Raw genomic sequence first — 21,431 nt, 5'->3', positions numbered from 1 at the left:
ATATCTTGAAAAATATTTTAAATGATCAATTTGGATTCCTTAACTACATCAGAAAAGACAGCAAGTGGTTGGTAATTTTTAAATGTATTACTATAGGCAAAATTATTTTTTATGTTTTCAGAAATTATCATTTTTACCTTTTTTAATCCAGCAATAATACTATAACTATCTAATATAATAATTCAACATAAAGTAATCATAATATTGACATTTAGATTTTGAGATGTGAAAAGTACTTTATATATTTTATCTCATTTTATCTATGTAATAAATTAAATGAACTGCAATTATTATTAACCCCATTTTTACAATAAAAAAATCCATCCACTCACCCAACACATGTTAATTAAAATGAGCACAGTACTAAGTCATAGGTATAAAGGAACAAAACAAAATCTTCCTTCTCAAAAAGCATATAATTTTACCTGTCCAAGGCCACTTAACTAACAAGTATAAGAGAAAAGATTCAAATCAAGATTTTTTTATGAAATAAACCATAACAAGTTTTTTACTAACCCACACTGTCTCACTTTAAAAATTTAAATTAATAATAATTAACATCTTAAAAATAGTAAACACAAGAATATGTCAAGTGTAAGGAATGTGTATATTTACATACATATATGTAAATACACATATATATGCACACATATGTATATATGTGAGTTTATATGCCCCCATAAACCAACACACCTAACTGAAATGCAATTAATCATTTTGAGTCAAAGATAGCCCACTGAAATAGCCAATATTATGCCAGAACACCATAACTGCTCAAAAACACCTTGTCCATCAAGAGGCACAGTAATGACCCCCTTATTTTCCATTAAAAGTAGAAATTGTAAAAAATCCTATAATTCTCTAACACATTTTTTCCTCACAACATTTTGAGCTTCTATTATTTTTACAATACATAAAACAATGCAGTGGCTTTTTTTTTAAATTCTGCCCATAAAACTACCTTGTTTTCAGTATAATCTCATAAGAATGCTAATTTAAAATGTTGCTTTGTAATAACAAAATCAGGGAGATAATGTTTATTAACTTTCTTTGAACTGTAGGCAAAAATAAAAAACCTAAAATAAAATTTAAAAAGACGAAGAGGGTTCTTTAAAAGACATTTGGCAGTTTTGATCTAAGCCCTGGCACTTTGATCGGCATTGACTTTGAAGATGGTTCTAAGAGGAATTTTCAGATATACTCAGGTAAAGATATTTGCATATAAAACCCAGGAGCCTCTATTGAAAGAAGTGACACTCTAATACTGACAGAGACAAATGCTCTAAATGGATTCTTGCTTTCAGAGAAAATGGTGGCAATCAAAAGTGTGAGTGTCCCCCAAGGTATGCTAAAGTCCCTCACTATTACATGATATGTTATGTTTAACAATTCATTAGGTGTCTGAAAAAAAAATTTAATGGAAGAATAAATTACCCATATGGAAGCACCTATGTTACAGTTCTCTAAATCTGTCAACAACCTGTTACCCATTATTTTACAAACTAATCAAGAACAGAGTTGTTCTTGCTGTTGTTTTGGTCAGGAAGTCTCTCTAGTACCTGAGACAAGCAGAAAATATTAGATTGACACTTAAATTGCTTGTTTTCTGGAAAACAAGTCTGTCTCCAGTGTATCCATGGAAGCTCCTCCCTTGAATTTGAAAATAACAAATTCAAGTTTCTAAAAGAGGGCTTTCCTGATGTCCAATGATTACCATTTCCTCCATATTACTTAATATTTATTTTTAAATTATTTTGTATTTACTCACATGCATGTTGTTCCCATCAATTTTATTGTTCAAGAATTATTCATTGCTCTTTGAATAAATCAAAAAGTTCATTTGAGGATTCTCATTATGAAGGCTGAATGATCCAATGAAAAAAATGCTGGGTAAATGAAAGGCTTGTTTTAACTGTTTTAGCTGTTATTTAACAAGTCATGTGACTCTGGACAAGTAATATCATTCCTCTGGTCTAGATTTCTTCATTTGTAAAATAAAGAAGTTGGAACTAAATAATCTCAGATTCATTCTAACTCCAAAATGCTATAAATCAATAAAGTTATCACTCCAAGAGCAAACCAAAAAAGCAGTCTTTGATAAAGTGTTGCATAGTAGTGGGAAATCATTAGAGTAAATATTACTTTTCTCTTAAGAATTAACATCATATTGATTCAAAACAGGTCCAATTGTTTAGTGATGAAGAGAACCATCTATACCCAGAGAGAGCACTGTGGGAACTGAGTGTGCACCACAACATAACATTTTCCACTCTTTTTGTTGCTATTTGCTTACATTTTATTTTATCTTTTTTTCTTCTGTGGCATGATAATTGTACAAATATGTATACATATATTAGATTTAACATATATTTCTACCATATTTAGCATATATTGGACTACTTGCTATCAGGGGAGGGCATGGGGGAAGAGAGGAAAATTGGACCACAGGGTTTTTAAGGGCTAAGGTTGAAGAATTGTCCACTGTTTTGAAAAATAAAAAGCTTTAAAAAATAAAAATTAAAAAAAGAATTAATATCATGTATTTGTGGAAATGCATATAAAAGAATTGCACATGTTTAACATGTATTGGATCAGTTGCCATCTATGGGAGGGGATGGAGGGAAGGGAGGGAAAATATTAGAACACAAGGTTTTGTAAGGGTGAATGTTGAAAATTCTTCATGTATATATTTTGAAAATAAAAATGTTTTAATTAAAAAAAATCATAGATTTAGAAATAGAAGTGACCTAAGAACATATTTATGTCAACACCTTCATTTTACTTGAGAAAATTGAAGCCAGTATCAAATATGAGGTTTGAACCTAGATCCTCCAACTTTTGAACAAATTATCTTTCAAATGTACTAAATTGAAGTTGAGCCCAGAAAGAGGAAAGAATTGCAAACTTAGAACTTTTAATTACCACAAAGGTTTTTTTTTCATCTTACAAGTTTAATACAAGGTTCATGGTTTTAGACTTAAAAGGGACTTTAAAAATCAATGAATCAAACCTTCACATTTTACAGAAATGTAAACTGAGGACCATAGAGATCATGTATGTTACCTTGTCACCCAGGAGGTAAATGACAGTGGATTTTAACCTGGGCCCTCTAAATTTAAATTCCATGACATTTTCATCAAACTAAAATGTCTCTTGAAGTGGTTACAGGTTGCAGAGGAAAGAGACCTTTGAAGTTGAAGGATATGGCACTGAATTTTGATTTTGCCACTTACTCCCTAGATTAACTTGGGGAAATCATCAACTTTGGACTTCAGTATTCTCGTTTGTAAAATGAAGTAGAAAGAGATAATTTTTAAGGTCTCTTCCAGCTCTAATCATATAATAAGTTTATTCTATGAAGTACACACACACACACACACACACACACACACATGAAAAGTAAAGGACTGATTAAGTATGGCAGAATTCTTCAGAGTTTGGGGAGAATATTAAATTTCAAGATTCAGCAAAAGTTTTCATATTTTCTTTACTCTATATCTTGAAATATGTACTATCAGTGTACTTTTTCTTTTCCTCTGTTTTGTAAGGAAGATATGGCCTTTTCCCCTCTCCTTGCCAAAGCCATCCCCTCTACCTATGGCCCTTGATTCTTTCCAACCTGCCTACTTTGGAAGCTAGTATGATGTATCATTCCACATTTCTTATCTTTCATCTTCAATCTCTCCTTATCTATTTCACTGTTGCATACAGAAGCATTAAGGGTCCTTATTCTTTAAAAACCCATCACTTGTACTTGTCATTAACTCAAGTTGTCATTCTATATCTTTTCTCCTTGAGGCCTGAAACTATGGTGAAAGCCTATATTTGTGTTCCTATATATTAGCAGAATTCCTTACAATAAGAATTGAGTTAATGTTCATTCTATCTCTCGGTCTATTTATTTATCTATTGATCTATCTTTCTTTCTATCTGTCTGTCTGTCTGTATGTATGGATTACCAGATTCCTAGGAAGTGATCTATATCTACTATTTCTTATTCACCATCCACTCATTCTTTTTTTTTTTCTTTTGTTATTTTTTTTCTTCTTAGACATGTAAATTAACTTTTTAAACACACATTTCTTTATGAATTGTGTTAGGAGAAAAAGGCAGATCAAAAGGGAAAAACCATGAGAGAAAAAAAGTGAACAAAACATGTGTTGATTTACATTCAATATACATAGTTATTTTCCTGGATGCATATGGCATTTTCTGTCCAAAGTATATTGGGATTGCTTTGTATTACTGACTCACTGAGAAGAACCAAGTCTTCATAGTTGACCATGACACTTTCTTGCTTTTTATTGTGCAAAATGTATTCCTGCTTCTGCATGTTTCCCTTAGCATCAGATCATGTAAATTTTTCCAGGAATTTCTAAAATTAGCTTGTTCATCATTTTTATAGAACAATAATATTCCATTACCTTCATGTACCATGACTTGTTCAGCCATTCCCCAATTCATGTGCATCTACTCATTTTTCATCCTTTGCTACCACAAAAAAAGCTGCTATAAATATCTTAGCACCATGGGTCCTTTCCCTTCCTTTATGATATTTTTGGGACACAGAGTTAGTAAAGGCACTAGTGAGAAAGGGTATGGACCGTTTGATAGCCCTTTGGGCATAGTTCCAGATTGTTTTTCAGAATAGTTGGATCATTTCACAACTCCACCAACAATGCATCAGTGTCCCAGTTTTCCCACATCCCCTCCAACATTCATCATTATCTTTTCCTGTCATCTTTGCCAATCTCAGAGGTGTGAGGTGAATTGTTTCAATTTGCATTTCTCTAATCACTAATGATTTAGAGCATTTTTTTCATAAAACTATAGATAGCTTTAACTTCATCCTTTGAAAATTGTCTGTTCATATCTTTTGACCATTTATATTATTTTGGTACAGTGTGAGTATAATAATGACTGACATGTATGGTGCTTTAAGATTTGCAAGATACTTTATATACATTTAGTCATTTGGCAATTCTGTCAAGTAGAAATGTTAGGGATAATTTTTTCCCATTTTATAGGTAAAAAAGTGATATTTGCATGATTAAATGACTTGCCCAAGTCACAAAAGTAATATCACAGGATGTGAAGGCAGGCTTATCAATTCTCTGTCTATCATTTTTCTGGTCATGGAACAGGTGAGAGGGACAAGTATAGTCACATGAATCCTGATTGCTGAAAATAGCTATGGTAGGTCTCTGAGGTCTGGTGTTTGTCATTCACTCCCATGAAACCCATGTTCATCTTTCTCCACATAAAGATTACTTCTGGTCTGCAAAATACTTGAGAAAATGTCATCTAATCATAATGGTTACCTAGAATTTGTTTAAAGACTTTCAGAGAGCATTAACCCTCAAGTTCGAAAGGCAGCCCTTGGCCCTTTGGAAACCTTCTAACTTTTAAGAAATGTTTACTTAAGTCAAACCCAAATCTGCCTCTGTAACTTTCTCCCATTACTCCTAGTTGGGCTCTCTGGGACCAGACAGAACAAATCTGATATGTCTACAATATGACAGCATCTCAGAAAATTGATGCATGCAGTCTTAAATTATTTGAAGGATTTATCCTCAAATGCCACAGTCATACTTTCACATTTTTTCATGTTTGAAGTAGACATTATTATTCCCTGTTCAACTTATCATTCAAAATAGTAGAAAATACAAAAATAAATTGACACAGTAAAACCTTTCTGAAGAATGAATCAAATAACTATGTAAAATGGAGTTTTATTTTCCTATTGTATTTTGCTTAAAAAATAAAATTCTTTTTTGTATTTAGATCAATAACTAAATCAGAATAGTTAAGATACTATTTCTCAGGATTTATTACGACCATCCTCAAGTTAGTGGTGCTAAATATGTTGCATGTTTGTTTAAAATTTGATCATCTTGAGGAGGTAAGAAGAAAAGGAGGATGCTGGAGAGGCTTTCTGTGGTAAACTTGAAGAAAATCATGAATAAGAGTCATAAAGCATAATCTGGCATATATAGGTTAGGATTCATATCTTTCATAGGGATTTTCCAAATCAATGAGAACAGGGGCCTGGATTCAGGAAAACCTAATACTTTTAAGTCAGAAACTTAATAGGCAGCATGACTCTGGAGAAATCATTAACCTTTGTCTTTTCAGTTTCCTAAACTGTAAAATGGGGATAATAGGTACCTACCTCCCAAATTGCTTTGAGCCTCAAATGAGATAAGTACATTACCTGGTACACACTAGATGTTTAATATATTCTTGTTTCATTCCATGAAAGCTCTATTAGTTGTTCACAGTATATTTAATATTGTTGTTAGGCATATATGTTCCCGAATGCCAAGGTGAATGCCCAATATAGCACAGTATAGTTTAACAATCTTTTATCCTCGGAGAATATTTGAGTGAAGTCTGCATTTCAGCATACTTTCCTTTGAAATGCATGGAAGGAGGCTAAGAGAAATGAATGACCTATTTTATTTTCTCAGAAGCATTATTTTATCTGAAGTTAAAGTCTATTTGATCAGCAGTTAAGTGGTAAATGGTACTGGTAAGTGATCTGTTCCTTGAAGGGGATAAAACTCACTTTAGCTGTTTAGCTTATATATCCAGATGGTATCACAAGAAATATTTGACCTTATATTCAACAAGCAGAAAAAATGAGCTCCTACAATCTACTTGAATCATAAAACAGCTCCATTGGGCACAGAACTCCCTTGAAAGACTCTAATAAGCTTTTCCAACATAGCAACTTTCTCCTGACCGCCTCAAAATGATCAATGATTAAATAAGCATGCAACATAATTTATATAACAAATTTGAGGACATTGGTAGTAATATCTTGAATAGCATTATCTTAACTATTCCTTCTTAGTTTTTGCCACAAAAACAAAACCTGCCTCTAACATAATAAAATCGCAAAGAATGAAAATATTATAAAACTACCATACATGTTGTCATTTTTGATTTATGAGGATCATATGCATTACACACAACTGTTTTAAGAGTGAGCTTACTTAGATTTACTGAATAAACTTGAGGGGCTATTGAATCATGTCTTTCTTATAGTAAAGGTGATCACTTTGCTTCTTCCCCTTTTTGTCCATATCTGACTGAATATCCTTGAAAGAATTTCAACAATATATATGGGGACTTTAGTCTAATTGTAATAGCTCAAGTAAATTGATGAGCTGTTCCGGATGTCTTTTTATAGCTAATTAGCACCTTTGGGAGAATACCATAATCAAAAATATGACCTTTTGTAGAAGTAAGGACTTTTGGATCACTGAAAGCAATTCACAGATTTTCAAATAGGACCCGGGTTAATCTGGTAGAACAAGGGTATTGTTCACATACAGAGTAGATCAGACATAAGCAAGCATATTTATTTCCATGTATGTCTATATGTATGTACATGTGCACATACATACAAAATTATATTTCTTGGAACAATTCTTGCTCCACTAATTTTGTGAAGAGCATCCTGATGATGGCTTCCATTTTTATGCACTTTCCAATTCCACTGCAGCATATTTTACATCCACATCATGGAAAAGTTTGTTTTTTCCCCTTGCACAATAAGAACAGGATGATTTTTGAGAGGATTACTACTCAATTTTATGAAATTGCTTCCTGGATCTGACTTACAGGAACAATTTCCAGTTTACTCAGGGAAGAGAGTATTTTTCTCCCTCAGCACCACCATCACTGCCCATCCTCATTCACATTCCTCCCAGAATATGAGGAAATCAGGGGGACCAGCCCTTCTGGTGTGAGGGCTTGCTGAGGACTGTTCAGGCTATTTGGTGTCTTTCTATCACACAACTCTCACCTGTGGCTCTAAGAAACAATAGGATGCCGAGGGCCATAGCCCAGGAAAATCACCTTGGCACACTGGCTAAGCAAGGTTAAGGGCAACCATTGGACTTCAGACCTGTTGGTGAGTTAGGGGAATGTCCTTGTGAAGCCTTTCCCCTGCAGAATGGGCAGATGAGAAGAATTTTTCCAAGTCATTGAAGCTGAAACAGGTGCTCTGGAGAGCTTAGAGCTTGGTCAGACATTAAAGACACTAAGGTCATCCATCACATCTTAGACCAACTGCCAATCATCTTGACTTATGTCCTGCCACAGACTTCCATGACTCTGGAAAAAAGAGTGAGGCTGATAATATTATACAATTCTGCCCCATCTGAATCCAATTCACGAGCAAGTCAAGACATCACCCATGATGCCATTGGGTCTTTTAAAAAATGAAGGACAAATAGTTACAATATATATTTAATAGGTAGGATACATCTTGTATTTAGAATTATATAAGAAATTCTAAGAGATGGGGTTGAAGAGAAATATGTGCCAAGAATAAGTGATAGACAGTATAAAGGCACAGAGATAGAATAAGAAATAATTTATTGTGGGAGGAATTAAAGTCAATTTGACAGATAAGCATAGGTTTCAGTTCTCCCAATTGTTTTTATGAAATAAGGAGTTTTTAATATGTAATTTATCTACTTTATAAATTTTTTGATCGAGTTCCATTGTTTTTAATTTCCTTTGTTCAACTTGTTTTATTGTTTTCTACTCTCGCCTGTCTCTGTCTGTCTCAGTCTCTGTCTCTGTCTCTCTCCCCCACCCTTTTCCCCCTTTCCTCCCTCTCTCCCTCCTTCTCTCGTTCTCTCTCTCTCTCTTTCTCTCTCTCTCTCTCCTCTCTCTCTTTCTCTTTTTCTGTCTGTCTCTCTTCAATACTAAATAGTTTTGATGACTGCTGCCTTAAAAGATAAAGTCAGGAAATTCCATTTTCTCTCTGTCTGTACCTCTTTTCATCATTTACCTTGATATTCAAGATCTTTTATTATTTTTCCAAATGAATTTCATTATTATTTTATCATGGACTTTTCTTTCTAATCAGAAAAGATTTCTTTGGAGTGACCTCTTTCTTTGTGAAATGGACATTTGGTAATTATCATGGTGAAGACATGCTGAATTTTCAACCTATTTTTGAATCCTGGCTCTGCAACTGCTCACCAGCGTGACAATGCAAATCACTTAACCTCTAGTTCTGTGTTTTCATCTAAAAAGTAGAATGTCAACTGAGATACTACTCAAAGACTCTTTCCATTTTAATTCTGTGATCCTATGTTGTTCTAGTATATAAAATGTAACTAGGGCAGGAATGTACTCCCTCCCTGCCTTCCAACTCTATAGATACATGATATTGAATTCTATTTTTTCCTCTTGCCATTTTGCCCTTCCCTTCCTATTCCAAGCTTCCCTTCCATCCCCTACATTAAATGATGAGAGGGTTAACTAAAGCACTCCAAAAGTGTCATTGAAATATAAAAAGGGAAATGTCAGCCGTTGCACCATGCATCTTTTCATCCCCATGTAAATTCACTCCATTCAAAATGCATCTTTTAATATTTTAATTAGGACACTGTGTTATATGAAAGAAACATCTGATTTCCAAAATTCAAATGAGAGGATGCCATAAAACAAAGATGAGGATTCTGAAAGGTAATGTGTGTAGTTCAAAATACCAGCTTTGAAGACTAAGGATGTGGGGGGGATCAAGGAAATAACCTGATTTGGAAGGGAAAATTAAACTGGCAATTCTCAAACAGAAAAAAAATTAAATCTTAATGGTAATTTGAAAGTACTCCCATAAACAATTCAGGAATGATACCGGGATAATGAGCTAAGTCAATCAAGTAAACAGAATTATTGAGCATGACTGTAAGCCTTGGAGAAAGGATGCTTGCCATAGGCTAAAGAACTGATCCTGAGACTGGAAAGCTGTTGGATCACTTTCTGCCTTTGACATTAATAGTTGTGTGGCCACGTAAAAGTCATTTAACTTGCCAATGCCCAAGGTAGCTCTCTAAGTAGGAATAAACTTGTTTCTGTACTACATGAGTAGAAGGAGTTTCCAAACTGGGACTTTCCTACACAGATTCAGGAATAGGAAGATCTGGATTTTAAAAAGAAAAAGAACTTGAGAGGGTGGTACCTGGAGAAGTTGGTGCAGTCAGTCTTAGAACATCTGTCAGAAAGAAGAGCGGTCTTAATTATTAGGTTCTGAAGGAGTAAGCTATTATGTCTAGATGACCCTAAACCAGACCATGCTTTATATGCCTTTCAGATACCCACCTGCAAGCCACGTTCCTCTCCACCCATTTCCAATCGTATACTGCTGTTGATCTCTGATTCCACCTTCAAGAATCCATCCTAAACTACCATATTATTGTTTTTCTGGAAAGCATTATGTCAGCCTCTTGCCCGATGACTCATTTCATTATCCTATTACCCTATTACCTTCTCAGTCCCAAATTGCTTTTGCTTTCCATCCTTCCCTTGTTTGTGTTCCCTGTATACTCCTCAAAGGCAAAGATTGTCTCACTTTTCTGTTGACCATTCTACTGTGAATTTAGCACAGTGCTTGCTATGTTCTTTTTATCATTTTTTCAGTCCTTAGTCTTTCAGTTATACCCATCTAAACAAATGTCATCTCACTGCTTATAGTTATAGTGATATGGTGCTAATTTATTCTAAAGTCACTCCAAATTTCCATGTTTAAGAAAGTTCTGGACTTGAAACATTTTATTTGTGTGACCTCTTGTAAGTTATTTAAATTCTTTGAACTTCAACTTCTTCATTTATAAAATGAGAATATCGCTTATACTGATGCAGAAGAGGTATTGTGGGAAAAGTCTCTTTTTGTGCCATAAATTTTTATGCTATAAATAAAAGTCTCTATTTATGCCATAAATATTTCAATAACAACCCTATTAGGAATTGTTGCCATATCTCAATATGTGAAGAGTGATATGGATAAAACAGATACCCAAAAATGCAGTAGCCATCAACGAGAGGGGGATGCATATATCCATAGCAAGATGACACATGACTTCAAATTCTGGGTCATATATCTGGATCTCTGGGAAGCCACTGGAACATGAAATCTAGAAAGGCACAAAGTAAAATCATTTGGGACTGATTGTTTAAGGAGTTGTGTTGATTAGAGTTTAAGCAAACCGTGTTTGCCTTCTGTATAATGCTTGTAGTAAGATATCAAAAGGCAGTTTTTGTGGGAATGGAGCTAAGAGAAAACCTTTCCCCAGTTTAATTAACTCACCTGAACCTCAAAAGTCATCACCAGTGTCCTCAGCAATAGGAAGAGCAAAACAAGAGAGGATTTTAAAATGCCAATGTAAAAAACATTAATGTAAATGATATTTTTTTGAAAAGAAGCAGTTTGCATAACAAACAAATCTTTTGATGTTTGAAATGACTAGGTCTTCAAATACCTACCTCGTCAAAAGAGGGAAAACAAAAATATACAAATACATCTCTGTCCAGATTTTATCACAGGGCAAAGAAGTAAATACCTTATGAAGCTAGTTTCCTCTTGTGAGTTATGGACCAGCTCTTTTTGAGGAGTAAATTAAAATTCTTATTGAATCTGGACATCCCTAAAAAAAATTATTCCTCGTACATGTGCAAAAATGTTTGTAGCAGCTCTTTTTGTGATAGCAAAGAATTGGAAAAGGAGTTGGGGGGTTGTGGTATATGAAGAAAATTGAGGGGCAGCTAGGTGGTGCAGTGGATAAAGCACCAGCCCTCACACATTTAACACTCATAGCTGTGTGACCCTGGGCAAGTCACTTAACCCCAATTGCCTCAGCAAAAAAGAAAAAGAAAAAAAAAAAGACTGAATATTATTGTATAAAAAATTATGAACAGGCAGATTTAAGAAAGCCTGGAAAAATTTACAGGAACTGATGCTGAGCAAAACAAGCAAAACCAGGAATACATTGTACCCAACAACAACAACAACAAGAATGTGAGATGATCAACTATGAAAGACTTGATTCTTCACTGCAGTTCAGTGATTTGAAACAATCTCAATAGATTTGGGACAGAAAACACCATCTGCACCCGGTAAAAGAGCTATGGAGACTGAATGTAAATCAACACAAGCTATGATCACTTCTTTTTTCTGTTTTTTTTTTTTTTTTCTTTTTTTAATTTCTCCCGTGGTTTCTCCCTTTTTCTCTGATTTTTCTGTCCCAACAAGATTCATAAAGCAATGTGTTTTAAAAATAAAATAAAATAAATTCTTGTTGTTAGAATGCAGAAGAAACAAGAGAAGGAGTTTTTAAGCAAATGCACTGTCTTGTTTGCCTTTGTGTGAATCTGCAGGTTTTAATGCTCCTGCTTCAAGGCTTTGTATAATGTTAATTCATGGAACAGAAGCTGCCAAAGTTCCATATGCTATCAGGACAGTACTAGCTTAAAGATAGCTTATTTCAGGGAAAATGCAGAAGTTGCCCCCAATGAGCACGATTAATATTAATTTTCATAGCTCTTAGTGTATTTCTAGATTCAACACTTATTCAAAGTCTCATATGTAATTAGCAACTATAACACATCACAGTAAAAGTACTGATGTTTTTTTTAAAAGGTCTTTGTTCCCAAGGGAAGCTTGGGGTCATTAAAATTTTTTGTTATCTTCTAAAGAAAAGCCAGCACACCTCCCTTCTGTTCAATTCTTGACCCAGCATGGAGTGAGACATGAACTCCCACTCTTTTCTCTCTGGGGTGGGTCACTCATCTAATCTCAACTCATGCTGACAAGTTGAAAGAGGTGGGGAGTGTTAAAGAAATATATCAGGGAGGCAAAGAAATTGAAATAGATATAGTGGAAAATTTACAACTCTGGATTTCAGGCCTTAATGGCCTTTATCTCCCTGAGAATAATTGAAAACAATTCATTGATTAGCAGATCCACACTTCTACCTTTCTCTGGACAGGGCTCTTCTGGACTATAAGGGGTTTCTTTCTCTCAGGTAGCATGGGGTAGTATTGGGAAAAGAAAACTCCTCTTCCCAGCAACAGATGGCAACACAAAGAAAGAAAAAACCTAAAATTATTTGGTAACATTGGACTATTTCATGATGTCTGTGACATTGGGACCATTTCATGATGTCTAAGCATAGGTTTTTTCTTTCTTCCTCCCTTTCTTCCTTTCTTTCTTTCCTTCTTTCTTTTTTGTTTCTTTCCTACTTACTTCTTTTCTTTATTTTCTTCTTTCTTCCTTTCCTTCTTTCATTGTCTTTCTTACATTATTTCTTCTTCTGCTACTTCTGCTTTTTTCCCACTCCTTTTTCTCCTTCTTCTTTTCCTCTTCCTCCTCCTCCTCAGATTTGACATCAGATCCTTCTAACTTCTTGGCTAGTGGTTGTGTCACTCAGTTGTCCCTAGGTTTCAGACTTTCTCAGTTATCACTCCTATATTCCTATATCAGTCATATGCATTGAGATACTAAGAAAAATGATACTTTGACCTCCTTTTCTCTGTTTTTTCCAGTATTTCTCTCACAACTATTCTAAATTTTGGCCTATTAATAATATTGTTCAAATTAGAAATGTATGGGGGCAGATAGTTGGTGCAGTGGATAGAGCACCAGCCCTAAAGTCAGGAGGATCTGAGTTCAAATCCAGCCTCAGATACTTAATACTTCCTAGCTGAGTGACCTTGAGCAAGTCACTTAACCCCAATTGCCTCAGCAAAAAAAATAAAATCAATAGAAATGTCTGTCACAGACACAGAAACAGATACACACACATTGTAGGATAAAGTAAAAATGACAGGTTAGAAGTTTGTTTTAGGTATTTCACACAGGCTTTATAAAGCCTGTGCTCCCACATTGAGACAAAGACAAATCACATTTCATCTGAGTGAATCCCAGGGAAAAGTCACTAGAAGACTTTTTTCTAATATAACATGTCAAATAGAGAGTTGGAAAAAGAACACCTTTACCTAAGATGAATATATGCTACATAGCTATTGTTCTAGTTCGTCTTTTGAATTCACATCGAGAATCTTTTTATTAGATGACATACTTTGCAAAATTTAAATACTCAGATAAATGGCATTATTTTAATAAAATACTATCAATAATAATAAAATAATTTATATTTACATTATATAAACTTACTTTGAGCCAAATACTGCACCAAGACCTTTGATCCTCACAATAGGTTATATTATTCTCCTCATTTTTAAAATTAAGAAAATGAGGCAAACATGTTAAGTGAATGCTCAGGGTCACGCAGCTAATAATTGATTGAGAACAAATTTAAACTCAAGTTCTATCCACTGTGCCACCAAGAAGTCCCACTAAAATCTCTCGTGCATCTCAGCATGTTGGATTTTTGAACGCTTTTGAAATGGAGCCCAAAGAATAGCCCTCAAGTTGAACTCTCCATCTGTCCTCTGAGATCCAGCTAGTTAAGTCAGGATGAGGCTCATCAGCAGGAGTTTGGGCATAAAGTTTTATTTGTCTGAGGCAATATATACCCATATAAGTTTATGCATAATCACTATATATAAAACTTATGCAAAATATATACAAGGTAATTTAGGAAGGGGATGTCATATTTGGGACCACAGCTGAGCCACAGAGAGATATGATTAGAGGAATGTAAGCACACCAACAATCTCAGATCTTTTTTAGATTTTGAGGTAAGAAGAAGTGATGCTGAGGAAGGAATATTGAAATAGAAGTTTTCTATAATTACCAAAAAAATGTCAGCTGTTCCAAACATAACAAAAATAAATTGGTGAGATTTAAATCAGTGAAACTGGTATGTTTTATGCCTGACATATTGTACAATATGAACTAGAATTAGAGATATCCTGATGTATAAAAAGAGATCTTTTTCCTTTTCTTTTTCTTTCTCTCTTTCCTTTCCCTTTTTCAAAGCACAGTGTTTAGTCACAGTATATTCCTTTCATAATTTCTTGATGGACTACAGGTCACTTTCAATTCCCTATCATGAGACAAAAAAGGTGGTATGCTTTGGACTTCAACTGTCCTTCCGAGCGTGGGCATATGAGACACAAAGAAATTCTAATTTTCAGAGCTGTCTCATTTACCATTTCTGTCGAAGCTGTTCTTCTGAACCCATGAAAACAACAAAATATGATAATGATGCTAGGGCTGATAACAATGATGAAAATTATAGGGTTATGTGGCATTATAGTTGTAGTCAATAATATCTTTATTTAAATCCTGCTTTTGATATATATTCCCTATGAGACCATGGACAAGCCATTAAATTCTCAGTGCCTCCAAACACATCTCCCAGAGTATAAATGAAAAAAAATCGTTGATATATATTGGTGGAGTATATTTTTTCACACTGATAGTTTCCAAGACTGATGAAATCACAGGTTAAGAAAATACTCACATACACATACACATATGCAAATAAAATTATATTTATATAACAATGTGGATATAACAAGAATTTTATGTCCTTTACACCATTTAAAACAAAATTAAGAAATAATTGATTTATATTATCTCTAAGCTATAACTTCTTTTACCAGTTTTTAAGTTTTGTTATTAATTTCTATTTTTTAACATTCCTATGCTTCTGGCAAGAAAAAAGTTATGACTGTTGGTTGAATTTTTAAATAACAGTGTCTTTGAGTGACATGGGCATAAGAGTTTTCAGGAACGATTCATCCAATTGTAATATCAAACCAGTCACCATTATCCCCTGGAAAATATGAAGCATTCATAAAAAAATAGTGACATTTCTATAACCCACAAGCCCCTCAGTAGTTAAAGAATGAATGCATCTCTTTGAGGCAATCTGATACCTTTAAGTTTCATTTAGATGTAAGATGTCAGTGCTATATTCTGGATACAATACTGTTTGAAAGTCTATAGCTTTACAACTTTCTAGGTCTAAGAAAGATTAAAGTTTTGCTATAGATAAATGGTTAAGGACATTTCAAACTAAAAATACTTGCTTTTTTTAAGCAAATTATAAATCATGTGATGAAATATAAGAATATAAATGGAATATTATAGCAAATAACATAGTTTTTACTCTTTCCAGACCAGAGTTATAAGAAGGCAGGTCAATGAGCTCTTTGTATTTAAAGCATAGAAATTTAGTGGAGATACTAAAGACATTTAATGTTTTTTGGCAGCACCAATCAACTTATTAAGCTCTTACGATGGGGTAAACATTCGCTTAGAACCAAGGAAAAATCATGAGATCACTTCTAGTCTCTGGGACCCTATATTGTATAAATGAAGAATTATGTACACATGACAAGGTATACAAAATTAGAATCTGCATGAATAATATAAAATATGTATAAGTTGTGTAAAAATAATTTGTCTAAAGGTAGTTGTAATTCAATAAGAAAGGATTCACAAAGATTATGCTGGAGTTTCAATTTAAAGGAAACTGGGAATTCTAATAACTAGAAGAAAGTTGTAGAGAAAATGCCTTCCGAGCCTGGGATTCAACTCATGGGAACGAGAGAAATTATGTGTGAGAAATACAAAGATCAATTTTACTAAGTAATAAAGTTCCAGACGGACAATAATATATAATAGGGCTACTTGAAGCCAGATCATGAAGCCTTTTAAATGGCAAATGTCCCTATACTTAATCCTAGAAACAATGACAGTTACTGTAACCTACTAGTGGGTCATAGGGCAGAAAAAAAAAAAAAAAAAAAAAACACTAGCAGGAATCAAGACCTTGGTCACAGTTCCAAGGAAGTCAAAAAGTGCTTGTGTTCACTCAATGACCAGAGCACAGACCAGGAAAATATTGACCCCCATCTCTCATTAGTTCATATTACCTTGGAAGAATTGAAAACTTGCAGATTCCTAGAACTAACTTTTTAAATTACAGCAAACAAACAAAAACCCTGAAATTAGAAGTTTGAGCAGTACCCCATGCACTCTGGGAGTAGAGGCCAACATTAATATAAAATTAAAAGTCGAGAAACAGACTGAAAAAATCAACAAACAAACTCAAAAGAGCGTGATCATAAAGTTATAATGGTGACAGCAAATTTTAAATGGCAAATGCAGAAAACAGAACTACATGTAAAGCCTAAAAGAATGGGTCTCCTGTCAAAAACTTTAATTCTTGCAAGAACTAAAACATTAAATCAAATAAAAGAGGTAGAGGAGAAATTTGAGAAAGAAACAGAATAATACAAGAAATTCATGAGGAAAAAAGTGTCAATAGTTTGATAAAGGAGGCAAAAAATAAAGAAAATAACACCTTTAACAACATAATAGCAAAATGGTTTTTAAAATAGTCGCAAAAATCCAATGAAAAGAAGAATTGACCACATGGAAAAAAGATGAATAAAACTTTCACTGAAGATCAGAATTACTTACAGAGTAGAATTGACCAAATGGAAAAGAAAATAAAAAAGCTCACTAAAGAAAATAATTTTAAAAATTAAAATTGAGCAAGTGGAAGCTAATGACTCCATGAGACAATAAAAAACAAATCCAAATCAAAATGATGAAAAATAGAAAAAATGCAAAAATATTCTTTGCAAAAAACAACTGACCTAAAAATGGGTATGGAAAAGATAATTTAAAAATTGTTGGTCTAATTAGAAGATATGATCAAAAAAAGTACCCACATATTATCTTTCAAGATATTATCAAAAAATATTATCCTAATACATTAGATCCAAGGGTAAACTAGAAATTAAAAGAATCCACCTATCACCTTCTGAAAGATATCCTAAAATGAAAATTCCCAGAAATATTATATTCAAATTCCAGAGCTCCCAGGCCAAAGATAAATCACTACAAGCAGCCAGAAAAAATAATTAAAATATCATGCAATCACAGTCAGAATCACATAAGATTTAGCACCTTCCACCTTAAAGAATCAGAATATTTGAACTATGATATTCCAGAAAGCAAAAAACATGGGATTACACCAGTTAAACTGAGTATGGTACTTTAGGAGAAGAGAAGAAGGAAAGATGAGAGATGGAAATTTAATGAAATGAGGAGTTGCAAGTATTTTTGATGAAAAGATCAGAACTGAATAGAAAACTTGATTTTCCAAGAACACTCAAAAGAAGCATAAAAAGTGAACAGGAAAAATAAATTATAAAAGATTCAATAAGGTTAAACTGTTTGTATTCTTTTACAAGAAACTGATACTTTCAACTCCTAAGAATTTATCATTATTAGGGCATTTAGGAATATGCAAATAAAGAGAAATAGACTATGATAGGATGATGTCTTAAAAAAAATTAGAGTTGAGAAAGAACTGCGCTAGGAACAAAGGGAAAGAAAAACTAGAATGAGGTAAATCATTTGACATAAAATAGATTGAAAAACCAGAATTTTATCTTATTTGCAAGAAATACACTCAAGGCAGAGAGAAAAACACAGAGTAAAGATAAGAAGCTAACGATGAATATATTATGTTTCAACTGATTTTTAAAAAATCAGGGACAACAATCATGATCTCAAACAAAGCAAAAACAAAAAATAGATCTAATTACAAGAGATAAACAGGAAAACTACATTTTACTAAAAAGTTACCATAGATAATAAGGCAACATCTGTATTAATCAGATATGCAACTGATGGAAGAGCATCTAAATTATATTAAATTTATTTTTAATAATTAAATTTTTTAAATTTATGGAATAAAACATGCATTTCTATAATAGTAAATTTTAAAAATTATTTCACATGAAACTGCAAATCTGAAATGTACAATTTGCTATTTCAAATGCACAACAAAATTATCATGTAAATTTTAATTAAGTTTAAAAATTTTTGCACAAACAAAATAAATGCAGCCAAGATTATAAGGGAAAAAAACTTAGATTGTGGGGTTAGAATTTATAACAAGTTTCTCTGAAAAAAGGCTTCATTTCCCAAATATATAGAGATTTGAGTCAAATTTGTAAGGCCATATATCATTCCCTAATTGATTAATGGTTAAAAACTATGAACTGGTAATTTTCAGATGAAGAAATCAAAGCTATTTAAAATAATGCAAAAATGTTCTAAATAACTATTGACTAAAGAAAAACAAATTAAAATAACTATGAAGTACCATCTCAATCTGCTTATTTTATGCCACAGTATAGAAGATGGATTGATCAGAAATGAGTGGAATGGTGATGATGATAATAATCATCAAGAAAGAAAAGAAAAATGAGTAACAACGGATAAGTGGGAAACTTGAAACACTAATGCATTATTGGTAGAGTTGTGAACTAATACAACCATTGTGAAGAGTAATTTGCCCAAGTGGATATAAAACTATTCATCCTCTTTGGTCCATCAGTGTTAGGATTCTTACAAAGTGATAAGTTGGTTGTCTAATTTAGCATGGTACTTAGCAAGTTCTCTAGCTCACTAACGTATTTAAGTACTCTTTGGAGTTCTACAAGATTCACAAGTCAGGATTCAGTCAGGAGATTCACAAGTTCAGTGGAGGAGATTCACAAGTCACAGCTTCTACAACCCCACTCTCGGATCAGGAGTCAGCCTTTGAGTTCACACCTCTAAAAGAGGATATAAAAGGACGACCCTCAGCCAGGAGTCAAGAGAGAGATTAAGAGACAGAATTCAGTGGGGAGATTCAGATTCAGGATTCAGAGGGAGCTGGAGGCTGAAGCTGAAGCTGGAAGAATTAAAGGACTAGTGGCAAGAGCTCTTGGAACCAAAGAAAGCTAACTGGTCTATTTTGGAAGAGACAATAAAGGACTGAACTTTTAACAGATGGCTGCATTTGAGTTGATTATTGATCTGAATTGTAACTAAGGCTGCTCCAGAAGCTCCCCAAAATATCTGCTCCCAGAGAACGATCATATTTTAGAGAAGAGAAGAACACTACACATCAGTACCGCTACTGGGTCTTTATTTCAAAGACTTTAATGAAAAATAGAAAGGACATGTATGTTCAAACTTATTACAAATGTTTTTTTTTCTAAGAATTGGAAATTAAGGAGATATCAATTAGTTAAGAAATGGTTGAATAAGCTGCGTATATGATTTCAATGAGAAGCTATAATGTTATAAGAAACAATGAGTAAAGCTTTATTAAAATTATCATTTGCTTATCATCTCTGTCCCCACCAAAACCTACCTGATTCAGGTCCTCAATCTTCTTATTAACTTGAGTGGAGAACTCAAAGTTGAATGAGAAATATTTAGCTTCAGATGATTCATCTGACATTTGCCCAATGTTTGATCATGGACAAGTCTCTAAAACATAGTTTCTATATCTGTAAAATATAGATAGTGCAACTTGTATTGACATAAGGTTATTTTGAAGAGAAAATTAAATCACATTTGAAATTCCTTTGAAACTTTAAAGAGCTATAAAATTGTATGTTATGGTTATGATTATCATCATCATCACCATTCCACTCATTCCTGATCAATCCATCTTCTATACAGTGGCTAAAATAAGCATTCCTGTATAAAATTCCCATTTACATTATGCTGTAAAGTTCACAAAGCACTTTGAATTTATTAATGTCATTTTATCCTCACACTAATCATATAAGATAGATGTTATTTCAACTTTTCAAATCAGAACACTGGGAACCAGAGAGTTTAGATGGTTTCTCATACAATTAGTACATTTCTAAGGAAGAATTTGAATGTAATTCTTCAAGACTTTAAATTCAACATTTTAGTATCCTATACTAACTACCTCTACATCATTTCTTTGCTCAAAATATTACATTTTCTCCCTATTAACTACTAAACAAAATAGAAGCTCTTCCATTAAGGATCCAAGGCCATAATATTGTCACATCAGGCAATATTTTAAATGTCATGACGTGACGCCAACAAAGAAATGAATGTCTTCTTACCTTTGTTTAGAACAATTTCCTTTTGCTTTCCATTTTTAATTAGTACTCATCCTTTAAATTATAACATCAACATTATGTCCTTAGGAAGCCTTCTTAGATTTCTTTTGCTGAAAATGACCATCCCCTGAAACAAAAGATGATAGTTTGTCTTCAAACTTTCTGCCGCTATTTAGAATTATGTCTTATTCTTCTACTAGAGTAAAAATTGCATGAGGGTAGAAAGTCCATATTGTCTAAACTCAACATATTCTTTACCATCTCATGACATCGTTCCATAAAAGAGGAGAAATTTAATAAATGCTTAGGATATTTTGGGGTAGATGATGGATAGAAAAAGGAAATATAAAGTATATGTGATTTGTCTTCAGTGAGCATCTGATCTATTTTGAATTAGCAGAAAAATGCATAGTATCTGTTTGCAAACAAAAGGTAGAAATGATGAAAAAATGTATTGACTCCAACCCACTTGTCTTGCATTTTAAAAAGCAGAGGCAAAAAACTTGATCAAGTAAAAAGTGAAAAGAAAGAGATTATGAAAGCAGGATCTGAACCCTGGTCCTCTCCTTTGACTAAAAATCTTTGCCTCATCGTGGTTTCTAAATTGTTCTTCTTAACTTCACCTGTAGAACAGGACTGAAACCACACATCGAAAATGTGTTGGCCCTCAACATAGGATGGGGTAATTTTCCTTCATGTATTGTGCAGCACGTCTCAATTCAAATGGATTTCTTTCAAATGTATATCACTGCAGGATCATG

The 21,431-nt window shown here is 33.4% G+C and overlaps 1 long non-coding RNA gene across 1 annotated transcript in view; it reads right to left on the bottom strand.

Annotated features, from left to right (window-relative positions):
- The window catches only part of LOC116419842, a 100,899-nt gene that overhangs the window by 59,598 nt on the left and 19,870 nt on the right, over positions 1 to 21,431 (bottom strand). Inside the window, exons 3-4 of the long non-coding RNA XR_004230163.1 lie at positions 20,674 to 20,797; positions 19,938 to 20,076 (exon numbers count right to left, since the gene is read on the bottom strand). This is a non-coding gene — a long non-coding RNA (uncharacterized LOC116419842). The remainder of the gene's footprint in view (positions 1 to 19,937; positions 20,077 to 20,673; positions 20,798 to 21,431) is intronic.

Source organism: Sarcophilus harrisii, chromosome 6 (genome assembly GCF_902635505.1).
Source record: "Sarcophilus harrisii chromosome 6, mSarHar1.11, whole genome shotgun sequence".
Classification (NCBI taxonomy): domain Eukaryota; kingdom Metazoa; phylum Chordata; class Mammalia; order Dasyuromorphia; family Dasyuridae; genus Sarcophilus; species Sarcophilus harrisii.
This window is presented reverse-complemented; position numbering and strand designations above follow the sequence as displayed.